The sequence below is a fragment of the Ascaphus truei genome, unplaced genomic scaffold, assembly GCF_040206685.1.
Source record: "Ascaphus truei isolate aAscTru1 unplaced genomic scaffold, aAscTru1.hap1 HAP1_SCAFFOLD_2250, whole genome shotgun sequence".
In the NCBI taxonomy this organism is placed as follows: Eukaryota; Metazoa; Chordata; class Amphibia; order Anura; family Ascaphidae; genus Ascaphus; species Ascaphus truei.
The window spans coordinates 32,597-43,645 of NW_027455166.1; positions in this window are offsets into that span (position 1 = coordinate 32,597).

An 11,049-nucleotide genomic window follows, 5' to 3' on the forward strand; every position below is an offset into this window, starting at 1 on the left:
ATGTATTTATCAGATCCTCCAACAATGGGCCCACGATACGTTAATTCTTCTGTCAATGTGGGACACAGGAGCTTACACTCCATGGAGGACCTCCTACGAAGGTGCAATACCACCTGCAATTTATTACGATAGTGGGCAACACGATATAACTCCAAAAGGGACGTACATTACCCTCACAAATATACATATACAGCTCAACCCCCTTATAACGCGGTGCTTGGGGTCCAAAGAATCACATCGCGTTATAAGCGGATCGCGGTAGAAATAATGTACAATTGTATTTAAGACGCCAAGAATCGTGTTGTAAAGTATTCATAAATACGATAAATTGGGAGCCACGCTGGCACCGCGCTATAAGCGGATTCGCGTTGTAACGGAGCGCGCTATAACGGGGTTGAGTATATTTCGCACTTATATTCACGGAATATTTTTCCTCTTACCTGTATGAGTTGTCACTATGTATATACACTGATGGAGAGTTTTTGAAGAGGGGGGAAGAGGAGGGGGGAAAGAGAAGGGAGAGGAGGGGGGAGAGAGAAGGGAGAGGAGGGTGGTGGAGAGGAAGAGGGGGACAAAGAGAGTGGGGAAGAGGGGGGAAGAGGGAGGAGAGGAGGAGGGGAGGAGAGAGAGATGGGGGGGAAGAAGAGGGTGGAGGGAGAGAGGGGGGAGGGAGAGAGGGGGGAAGAAGGGGGAGAAGAGATGGGAGAAGAGGGGGGGGGGAGAGAGGGGGGGAAGAGAGGGGGGGGAGAAGGAGGGGGAAGGAGAGAGGGGGGATGGAGAGAGGGGGGAAGTAGGGGGAGAAGAGATGGGAGAAGAGGGGGGGGAGAGAGGGGGGGGGAGAAGAGGGGGGGAGAGGGGGGGAAGAGAGGGGGGGAAGAGAGGGGGGGAAGAGAGGGGGGAGAGGGGAGGGGGAGAGGAGGGGGAGAGGAGGGGGGGAAAGAGAGGCGGGGGGGAAGAGAGAGGAGGGGATAGGCAAAGGAGGGAGAGGAGAGGAGGGGGATATAGAAAGGGGAGGGAGGGGGATATAGAAAGGGGGGAGGGGGATAAAGAGGATTGAGATAGAGAAGGGGGGAGAGGAGGGGGAGAGCGGAGAGGAGGGGGAGAGGAGGGAGGAGGGGGAGGGAGGAGGGGGTGGGAGGAGGGGGGAGGGGGAGAGAGGAAGGCGAGAGTGGAGGGGGGAGGGGAAGAGAGGAAGGGGGAAGAGGAGGGGGAAAGGGGAGGGGGAGGGGGATAGAGAGGAGTGAGATAGAGAAAGGGAGAGAGATGGGGGGAGGGAGAGAGATGGGGGGAGGGGGAGAGAGGAGGGGGGAAGAGGAGGGGGGAGGGGGAGGGGGATAGAGAGGAGTGAGATAGAGAAAGGGAGAGAGATGGGGGGGAGGGAGAGAGATGGGGGGAGGGGGAGAGAGATGGGGGAGGGGGGAGAGAGATGGGGGAGGGGGGAAAGAGGAGGGGGATGGGGATAGAGAGGAGTGAGGGAGAGAGGAGGGGGGAGGGGGATAGAGAGGAGTGAGATAGAGAAACGGAGAGAGGAGGGGGGAGGGGGAGAGAGGAGGGGGAGAGGAGGGGGAGAGAGGAGGGGAGAGAGGAGTGAGATAGAGAAAGGGAGAGAGGAGGGGGGAGGGGGAGAGAGGAGGGGGGAGAGAGGAGGGGGAGAGAGAAAAGGAGAGAGGAGGGGGAGGGGGATAGAGAGGAGTGAGATAAAGAAAGGGAGAGCGGAGGGGGAAGGGGGAGAGAGGAGGGGGGAGAGGGAGAGGGGAGAGGGGAGGGCGAGAGAGGAGGGGGAGGGGAGGGGGGGAGAGAGGAGGGGGAGTGGGGAGGGGGAGGGGGGAGTGGGGAGGGGGAGGGGGGAGTGGGGAGGGGCGAGGGGGGAGGGGCGAGGGGGGAGGGGCAAGGGGCGAGGGGGGAGGGGCGAGGGGGGAGGGGCAAGGGGGGAGGGGAGGGGGGAGGGGCGAGGGGGGAGGGGAGGGGGGAGGGGGGAGGGGGGAGGGGCGAGGGGGGAGGGGAGGGGGGAGGGGGGAGGGGGGAGGGGCGAGGGGGGAGGGGAGGGGGGAGGGGCGAGGGGGGAGGGGAGGGGCGAGGGGCGAGGGGGGAGGGGAGGGGGGAGGGGCGAGGGGGGAGGGGAGGGGGGAGGGGCGAGGGGGGAGGGGAGGGGGGAGGGGGGGGGAGGGGAGGGGGGAGGGGCGAGGGGGGAGGGGAGGGGGGAGGGGAGGGGGGAGGGGCGAGGGGCGAGGGGGGAGGCGAGGGGGGAGGGGAGGGGCAAGCGGGGAGGGGCAAGCGGGGAGAGGTGAGGGGGGAGGGGCAAGCGGGGAGGGGCAAGCGGGGAGGGGTGAGGGGGGAGGGGCAGGGGAGGGGGGAGGTGGGTAGAGGAGGGGGAGGGGTGAGGGGGGAGGGGCAGGGGAGGGGGGAGGTGGGTAGAGGAGGGGGAGGGGTGAGGGGTGAGGGGCAGGGGAGGGGGGGAGGTGGGTAGAGGAGGGGGAGGGGTGAGGGGTGAGGGGCAGGGGAGGGGGGAGGTGGGTAGAGGAGGGGGAGGGGGAGGGGGGAGAGGCGGGGGAGGGGGAGGGGGGAGAGGCGGGGGAGGGGAGGGGGGGAGAGAGGAGGGGGAGTGGGGAGGGGGAGGGGGGAGTGGGGAGGGGGAGGGGGGAGTGGGGAGGGGGAGGGGGGAGTGGGGAGGGGCGAGGGGGGAGGGGCGAGGGGGGAGGGGCAAGGGGCGAGGGGGGAGGGGCGAGGGGGGAGGGGCAAGGGGGGAGGGGAGGGGGGAGGGGCGAGGGGGGAGGGGAGGGGGGAGGGGGGAGGGGGGAGGGGCGAGGGGGGAGGGGAGGGGGGAGGGGCGAGGGGGGAGGGGAGGGGGGAGGGGCGAGGGGGGAGGGGAGGGGGGAGGGGCGAGGGGGGAGGGGAGGGGGGAGGGGCGAGGGGGGAGGGGAGGGGGGAGGGGAGGGGGGGAGGGGCGAGGGGCGAGGGGGGAGGCGAGGGGGGAGGGGAGGGGCAAGCGGGGAGGGGCAAGCGGGGAGAGGTGAGGGGGGAGGGCAAGCGGGGAGGGGCAAGCGGGGAGGGGTGAGGGGGGAGGGGCAGGGGAGGGGGGAGGTGGGTAGAGGAGGGGGAGGGGTGAGGGGGGAGGGGCAGGGGAGGGGGGAGGTGGGTAGAGGAGGGGGAGGGGTGAGGGGGGAGGGGCAGGGGAGGGGGGAGGTGGGTAGAGGAGGGGGAGGGGTGAGGGGTGAGGGGCAGGGGAGGGGGGAGGTGGGTAGAGGAGGGGGAGGGGGAGGGGGGAGAGGCGGGGGAGGGGGAGGGGGGAGAGGCGGGGGAGGGGGAGGGGGGAGAGGCAGGGGATTGGCGAGGGGGGAGGGGAGGGGGAGGGGGGAGAGGCAGGGGATTGGCGAGGGGGGAGGGGAGGGGCAGGGGAGGGGCGAGGGGGAGGGGAGGGGCAGGGGAGGGGGGAGGTGGGTAGAGGAGGGGGGGGGGGGGAGGGGGGAGAGGCGGGGGGGGGGGGGGAGGGGGGAGAGGCGGGGGAGGGGGGAGAGGCAGGGGAGGGGGGAGAGGCAGGGGAGGGGGAGAGAGGCGGGGGAAAGGGGAGGGGAGAGAGGAGGGGGGAGGGGGAGAGAGGAGGGGGGAGGGGGAGAGAAGAGGGGGGAGGGGGAGAGAAGAGGGGGGAGGGGGGGAGAAGAGGGGGGAGGGGGAGAGAAGAGGGGGGAGGGGGGGGAGAAGAGGGGGGAGGGGGGAGAGAGGAGGGGGAGAGAGGAGGGGGAGAGAGGAGGGGGGAGGGGGAGAGAGGAGGGGGAGAGAGGAGGGGGGAGGGGGAGAGAGGAGGGGGGAGGGGGAGAGAGGAGGGGGGAGGGGGAGAGAAGAGGGGGGAGGGGGAGAGAAGAGGGGGGAGGGGGAGAGAAGAGGGGGAAGGGGGAGAGAGGAGGGGGAGAGAGGAGGGGGGAGAGAGGAGGGGGGAGGGGGAGAGAGGAGGGGGGAGGGGGAGAGAGGAGGGGGGAGGGGGAGAGAAGAGGGGGGAGGGGGAGAGAAGAGGGGGGAGGGGGAGAGAAGAGGGGGGAGGGGGAGAGAAGAGGGGGAAGGGGGAGAGAGGAGGGGGAGAGAGGAGGGGGGAGGGGGAGAGAGGAGGGGGGAGGGGGAGAGAGGAGGGGGGAGGGGGAGAGAGGAGGGGGAGAGAGGAGGGGGGAGGGGGAGAGAGGAGGGGGAGAGAGGAGGGGGGAGGGGGGAGGGGGGAGGGGGAGAGAAGAGGGGGGAGGGGGAGAGAAGAGGGGGGAGGGGGAGAGAGGAGGGGGAGAGAGGAGGGGGAGAGAGGAGAGGGAGAGAGGAGGGGGAGAGAGGAGAGGGAGAGAGGAGAGGGGAGAGAGGAGGGGGAGAGAGGAGAGGGAGAGAGGAGAGGGAGAGAGGAGGGGGAGAGAGGAGGGGGAGAGAGGAGGGGGAGAGAGGAGGGGGAGAGAGGAGGGGGAGAGAGGAGGGGGAAAGAGGAGGGGGGAGGGGGAGGGGGAGGGAGGAGGGGGAGGGGGGAGGGGGGAGAGGCGGGGGAGGGGGAGAGAGGAGAGAGGAGAGGGAGAGAGGAGGGGGAGAGAGGAGAGGGAGAGAGGAGGGGGAGAGAGGAGAGGGAGAGAGGAGAGGGAGAGAGGAGGGGGAGAGAGGAGGGGGAGAGAGGAGGGGGAGAGAGGAGAGGGAGAGAGGAGGGGGAGAGAAAAGGGGGAAAGAGGAGGGGGGAGGGGGAGGGAGGAGGGGGAGGGGGGAGAGGCGGGGGAGGGGGAGAGAGGAGGGGAGAGGGGGAGAGAGGAGGGGGAGGGGGGAGGGGGAGAGAGGAGGGGGAGGGGGGAGGGGGAGAGAGGAGGGGAGGGGGAGAGAGGAGGGGGAGGGGGGAGGGGGAGAGAGGAGGGGAGGGGGAGAGAGGAGGGGAGGGGGAGAGAGGAGGGGGAGGGAGGGAGGGGGAGAGAGGAGGGGGGAGAGAGGAGGGGGGGAGAGGGGAGGGGGAGAGAGGAGGGGGGAGGGGGGGGAGAGGAGGGGGGAGGGGGGGAGAGGAGGGGGGAGGGGGGAAGAGGAGGGGGGAGGGGGAGAGAGGAGGGGGGAGAGGAGGGGGGAGGGGGAGAGAGGAGGGGGAGGGGGAGAGAGGAGGGGGAGAGAGGAGGGGGGAGGGGGAGAGAGGAGGGGGGAGGGGGAAGGGGGAGGGGGAGAGAGGAGGGGGAGGAGGAGGGGGGAGGGGGTGTGAGGAGGGGGGAGGGGGAGAGAGGAGGGGGAGGGGGAGAGAGGAGGGGGAGGGGGAGAGAGGGGAGGGGGAGAGAGGGGAGGGGGAGAGAGGAGGGGAGAGAGGAGGGGAGAGAGGAGGAGGAGGGGAGAGAGGAGGGGGAGGGGGAGAGAGGAGAGGGAGGGGGAGAGAGGAGAGGGGGAGGGGGAGAGAGGAGGGGGGGGAGGGGGAGAGAGGAAGGGGGAGGGGGAGAGAGGGGGGGGGAGGGGGAGAGAGGAGGGGAGAGAGTAGTGGGGAGGGGGAGAGAGGAGGGGGGAGAGAGGAGGGGGGAGGGGGAGAGAGGAGGGGGGAGGGGGAGAGAGGAGGGGGAGAGAGAAAAGGAGAGAGGAGGGGGAGGGGGATAGAGAGGAGTGAGATAAAGAAAGGGAGAGCGGAGGGGGGAAGGGGGAGAGAGGAGGGGGGAGAGGGGAGAGGGGAGGGCGAGAGAGGAGGGGGAGGGGAGGGGGAGAAAGGAGGGGGGAGTGGGAGAGAGGTGGGGGGAGGGGGAGAGAGGAGGGGGGAGGGGGGAGAGAGGAGGGGGGAGGGGGAGAGAGGAGGGGGAGGGGGAGAGAGGAGGGGGAGGGGGAGAGAGGAGGGGGGAGGGGGTGAAGGAGGGGGGAGGGGGAGAGAGGAGGGGGGAGGGGGAGAGAGGAGGGGGGAGGGGGAGAGAGGAGGGGGGAGGGGGAGAGAGGAGGGGGGAGGGGGAGAGAGGAGGGGGGAGGGGGAGAGAGGAGGGGGAGAGAGAAAGGGACAGAGGAGGGGGGAGGGGGAGAGAGGAGGGGGGAGGGGGAGAGAGGAGGGGGGAGGGGGGAGAGAGGAGGGGGGAGAGAGGAGGGGGGAGGGGGAGAGAGGAGGGGGAGGGGGAGAGAGGAGGGGGATGGGAGAGGAGGAGGGGGAGAGAGGAGGGGGGAGGGGGAGAGAGGAGGGGGGAGGGGGAGAGAGGAGGGGGGAGGGGGAGAGAGGAGGGGGGAGGGGGAGAGAGGAAGGGGGAGAGAGGGGGAGGGGGGGGGAGAGAGGAAGGGGGAGGGGGAGAGAGGAAGGGGGAGAGAGGAGGGGAGAGAGGAGGGGGAGGGGGAGAGAGGAGAGGGGAGAGAGGAGGGGGGAGGGGGAGAGAGGAAGGGGGAGGGGGAGGAGAGAGGGGGGGGAGGGGGAGAGAGGGGGGGAGGGGGAGAGAGGAGGGGAGAGAGGAGGGGGGAGGGGGAGAGAGGAGGGGGGAGGGGGAGAGAGGAGGGGGGAGGGGGAGAGAGGAGGGAGGAGGGGGAGAGAGGAGGGGGGAGGGGGAGAGAGGAGGGGGGAGGGGGAGAGAGGAGGGGGGTGGGGGAGAGAGGAGGGGGGAGGGGGGAGAGATGAGGGGGGAGGTGGGAGAGAGGAGGGGGGTGGGGGGAGAGAGGAGGGGGGTGGGGGGAGAGAGGAGGGGGGAGGGGGAGAGAGGAGGGGGGAGGGGAGAGAGGAGGGGGGAAGGGGAGAGAGGAGGGGGGAGGGGGGAGAGAGGAGGGGGAGGGGGGAGGGGGAGAGAGGAGGGGGAGGGGGGAGGGGGAGAGAGGAGGGGGAGGGGGGAGGGGGAGAGAGGAGGGGGGAGGGGGAGAGAGGGAGGGGGAGAGAGGGAGGGGGAGAGAGGAGGGGGAGAGGGGAGGGGGAGAGAGGAGGGGGGAGAGGAGGGGGGAGAGGGGAGGGGGGAGAGAGGAGGGGGGAGGGGGGGAGAGGAGGGGGGAGGGGGGGAGAGGAGGGGGGAGGGGGGGGAGAGGAGGGGGGGAGGGGGGGAGAGGAGGGGGGAGGGGGGGGAGAGGAGGGGGGAGGGGGGGAGAGGAGGGGGGAGAGGAGGGGGGAGGGGGGAGAGAGGGGGGAGGGGGGGAGAGGAGGGGGGAGAGGAGGGGGAGAGAGGGGGGGAGGGGGGAGGGGGAGAGAGGGGGGAGGGGGAGAGAGGGGGGAGGGGGAGAGAGGAGGGGGGGAGGGGGAGAGAGGAGGGGGGGAGGGGGAGAGAGGAGGGGGGAGGGGGGGAGAGGAGGGGGAGGGTGAGAGAGGAGGGGTGAGAGAGGAGGGGGGAGAGAGGAGGGGGGAGGGGGGAGAGAAGAGGGGGGAGGTGGGAGAGAGGAGGGGGGTGGGGGGAGAGAGGAGGGGGGTGGGGGAGAGAGGAGGGGGGTGGGGGGAGAGAGGAGGGGGGTGGGGGGAGAGAGGAGGGGGATGGAGGAGGGGGGAGGGGGATGGAGGAGGGGGGAGGGGGAGAGAGGAGGGGGGAGGGGGAGAGAGGAGGGGGGAGGGGGGAGAGAGGAGGGGGGAGGGGGAGAGAGGAGGGGGGGAGGGGGAGAGAGGAGGGGGAAGGGGGAGGGGGAGAGAGGAGGGGGAGGGGGAGGGGGAGAGAGGAGGGAGAGGGGGGAGGGGGAGAGAGGAGGGGGAGGGGGAGAGAGGAGGGGGAGGGGGAGAGAGGAGGGGGGATAGGGGAGGGGGAGAGAGGAGGGGGAGAGGGGAGGGGGAGAGAGGAGGGGGGAGGGGGAGAGAGGAGGGGGGAGGGGGGGAGAGGAGGGGGGAGGGGGAGAGAGGAGGGGGAGAGAGAAAGGGACAGAGGAGGGGGGAGGGGGAGAGGAGGGGGGAGGGGGAGAGAGGAGGGGGGAGGGGGAGAGAGGAGGGGGGAGAGAGGAGGGGGGAGGGGGAGAGAGGAGGGGGAGGGGGAGAGAGGAGGGGGAGGGGGAGAGAGGAGGGGGAGAGAGGAGGGGGGAGGGGGAGAGAGGAGGGGGGGAGGGGGAGAGAGGAGGGGGGAGGGGGAGAGAGGAAGGGGGAGAGAGGAAGGGGGAGGGGGAGAGAGGAAGGGGGAGGGGGGAGAGAGGAAGGGGGAGAGAGGAGGGGAGAGAGGAGGGGGAGGGGGAGAGAGGAGAGGGGAGAGAGGAGGGGGGAGGGGGAGAGAGGAAGGGGGAGGCGGAGAGAGGGGGGAGGGGGGGAGGGGGAGAGGGGGGGAGGGGGAGAGAGGAGGGGAGAGAGGAGGGGGGAGGGGGAGAGAGGAGGGGGGAGGGGAGAGAGAGGAGGGGGGAGGGGGAGAGAGGAGGGGGGAGGGGGAGAGAGGAGGGAGGAGGGGGAGAGAGGAGGGGGGAGGGGGAGAGAGGAGGGGGGAGGGGGAGAGAGGAGGGGGGAGGGGGAGAGAGGAGGGGGGAGGGGGGAGAGAAGAGGGGGGAGGTGGGAGAGAGGAGGGGGGTGGGGGGAGAGAGGAGGGGGGTGGGGGGAGAGAGGAGGGGGGAGGGGGAGAGAGGAGGGGGGGAAGGGGAGAGAGGAGGGGGGAAGGGGAGAGAGGAGGGGGGAGGGGGAGAGAGGAGGGGGAGGGGGGAGGGGGAGAGAGGAGGGGGAGGGGGGAGGGGGAGAGAGGAGGGGGAGGGGGGAGGGGGAGATAGGAGGGGGAGGGGGAGAGAGGGAGGGGGAGAGAGGGAGGGGGAGAGAGGAGGGGGAGAGGGGAGGGGGAGAGAGGAGGGGGGAGAGGAGGGGGGAGAGGGGAGGGGGAGAGAGGAGGGGGGAGGGGGGGAGAGGAGGGGGGAGGGGGGGAGAGGAGGGGGGAGGGGGGGAGAGGAGGGGGGAGGGGGGGAGAGGAGGGGGGGAGGGGGGGAGAGGAGGGGGGAGGGGGGGAGAGGAGGGGGGAGGGGGGGAGAGGAGGGGGGAGAGGAGGGGGGAGGGGGAGAGAGGGGGGAGGGGGGGGAGAGGAGGGGGGAGAGGAGGGGGAGAGAGGGGGGGAGGGGGGAGGGGGAGAGAGGGGGGAGGGGGAGAGAGGGGGGTGGGGGAGAGAGGAGGGGGGAGGGGGAGAGAGGAGGGGGGAGGGGGAGAGAGGAGGGGGGAGGGGGGGAGAGGAGGGGGGAGGTGAGAGAGGAGGGGTGAGAGAGGAGGGGGGAGAGAGGAGGGGGGAGGGGGGAGAGAAGAGGGGGGAGGTGGGAGAGAGAGGGGGGTGGGGGGAGAGAGGAGGGGGGTGGGGGGAGAGAGGAGGGGGGTGGGGGGAGAGAGGAGGGGGGTGGGGGGAGAGAGGAGGGGGGTGGGGGGAGAGAGGAGGGGGATGGAGGAGGGGGGAGGGGGATGGAGGAGGGGGGAGGGGGAGAGAGGAGGGGGGAGGGGGAGAGAGGAGGGGGGAGGGGGAGAGAGGAGGGGGGAGGGGGAGAGAGGAGGGGGGAGGGGAGAGAGGAGGGGAAGGGGGAGGGGGAGAGAGGAGGGGGAGGGGGAGGGGGAGAGAGGAGGGAGAGGGGGGAGGGGGAGAGAGGAGGGGGAGGGGGAGAGAGGAGGGGGAGGGGGAGAGAGGAGGGGGGATAGGGGAGGGGGAGAGAGGAGGGGGAGAGGGGAGGGGGAGAGAGGAGGGGGGAGGGGGAGAGAGGAGGGGGGAGGGGGGGAGAGGAGGGGGGAGGGGGGGAGAGGAGGGGGGAGGGGGGGAGAGGAGGGGGGAGGGAGAGAGGAGGGAGGAGGGGGGAGAGGAGGGGGGAGGGGGGAGAGGAGGGGGGAGGGGGGGGAGAGGAGGGGGGAGGGGGAGAGAGGAGGGGGGAGAGGAGGGGGGAGGGGGAGAGAGGAGGGGGAGAGAGGAGGGGGGAGGGGGAGAGAGGAGGGGGGAGGGGGAGCGAGGAGGGGGGGAGGGGGAGCGAGGAGGGGGGAGGGGGAGAGAGGAGGGGGGAGGGGGAGAGAGGAGGGGGAGGGGGAGAGAGGAGGTTGGGGAGAGGAGGGGGAGGGGGAGAGAGGAGGTTGGGGAGAGGAGGGGGAGGGGGAGAGAGGAGGTTGGGGAGAGGAGGGGGAGGGGGAGAGAGGAGGTTGGGGAGAGGAGGGGGAGGGGGAGAGAGGAGGGGGGGAGAGGAGGGGGGAGGGGGAGAGAGGAGGGGGGAGGGGGAGAGAGGAGGGGGAGAGAGGAGGGGGAGGGGGAGAGAGGAGGGGGGAGGGGGAGAGAGGAGGGGGGAGGGGGAGAGAGGAGGGGGGAGGGGGAGAGAGGAGGGAGGAGGGGGAGGGGGGAGAGGGGAGGGGGAGGGGGGGGAGAGGGGAGGGGGGGAGGGGGAGGGGGGGGGGGAGAAGGGAGGGGGAGGGGGGGAGAGGGGAGGGGGAGGGGGGAGAGGGGAGGGGGAGGGGGGGAGAGGGGAGGGGGGAGAGGGGAGGGGGGGAGAGGGGAGGGGAGGGGGGGGAGAGGGGAGGGGGAGGGGGGGAGGGGGAGGGAGGGGGAGGGGGGAGGGGAGGGGAGGGGGACGGGGGGAGAGGGGAGGGGAGGGGGACGGGGGGGAGAGGGGAGGGGGGAGGGGGGGAGAGGGGAGGGGGGGAGAGGGGGAGGGGGAGGGGGGGGGGAGAGGGGAGGGGGGGAGAGGGGAGGGGGGGGGGGGGGGGAGGGGGGGAGGGGGAGAGGGGAGGGGGAGGGGGAGAGGGGAGGGGGAGGGGGGGGGAGAGGGGAGGGGGAGGGGGGGGGAGAGGGGAGGGGGAGGGGGGGAAGGGGGGAGGGGGAGGGGGGGAGGGGGGGAGAGAGAGGGGGAGGGGGGAGAGAGGAGGGGGGAGAGAGGAGGGGGGAAGGGGGGGGAGGGGGGGGGAGAGAGGAGGGGGGAGGGGGGGAGAGAGAGGGGGGGAGAGAGGAGGGGGGAGAGAGGAGGGGGGAGGGGGGGAGAGGAGGAGGGGGGAGGGGGGAGGGGGGGGAGGAGGGAGGGGGGAGGGGGGTAGGGGGGAGGGGGAGGGGGGGAGAGAGGAGGGGGAGAGAGGAGGGGGGAGGGGAGAGAGAGGGGGGAGGGGGGAGAGAGAAGGGGGAGAGAGGAGGGGGGAGGGGGAGAGAAGAGGGAGAGAGGAGGGGGAGGGAGGAGGGGAGGGGGAGAGGGAGGGGGGAGAGGGGAGGGGGAGGGGGAGGGAGGGGGAGAGGGGAG